Here is a 216-nt window from a genome sequence, read left to right on the forward strand (position 1 = left end):
GATTTGAAATCATTTCCTTAGTCCTACAGAATCTTCTTGATCTTTTAACATCTTACAATAGTGACCTGGCACTAGTTTAGGTCTATAAAAACATAATTGTCACAAGTCACCCAAAAACATGAGAACCAGCACAAATTTCTGCACATCTTTAAAAAAAAAAAGCCTTTGGATAATAACACTAATGCGTAATGCTGCGGAGGATCCAAAGAAGCACTC

The sequence above is a fragment of the Eschrichtius robustus genome, chromosome 4 (assembly GCF_028021215.1).
Source record: "Eschrichtius robustus isolate mEscRob2 chromosome 4, mEscRob2.pri, whole genome shotgun sequence".
NCBI classification, from domain to species: Eukaryota; Metazoa; Chordata; class Mammalia; order Artiodactyla; family Eschrichtiidae; genus Eschrichtius; species Eschrichtius robustus.